Below are 488 nucleotides of genomic sequence, written 5' to 3'. Positions count from 1 at the left end.
CCTGTTCTGGAGTTTTTCATCATTGATATCCATCTCTTTTAAGCAAGTTTCATATGTGTATATATGATTAGTAATTTCCTTATACTGAGAAAGTCTTAGCTCAGTACCCTTATACTCATGTAGGTTTCATGCCAAACTTATTATAATGGACTTAATATAACTTTCTTAATAGTGCTGCCTCCCCCCTCCCCCGCATACATTCTCCACCCTATAAAGATTATTTTTAAAATTCAGTAATTTGATTTGGGGTAAAGACAGTCTTACCCCTCTAAACCAGTTTCCAATTTTATATTCAAACAATTGTCTATGCCCCAGTATCCAAATGAACATAGTTCATGGAGTTGTTGTTGGTCCTTCATTTTCAAAGGGGACCATGACATCAGGGTGATGTCATGACTTGTACAGATTGGATTTAAGTGAGGGAAGGCTGTGCAAATTCACCAGCCTCACTATCTCCTCCAGAGGTATCTGAGTCCACTGGCAAGATA

This window comes from Dromiciops gliroides, chromosome 5 (assembly GCF_019393635.1).
Source record: "Dromiciops gliroides isolate mDroGli1 chromosome 5, mDroGli1.pri, whole genome shotgun sequence".
NCBI lineage: Eukaryota > Metazoa > Chordata > Mammalia > Microbiotheria > Microbiotheriidae > Dromiciops > Dromiciops gliroides.
This window is presented reverse-complemented; position numbering follows the sequence as displayed.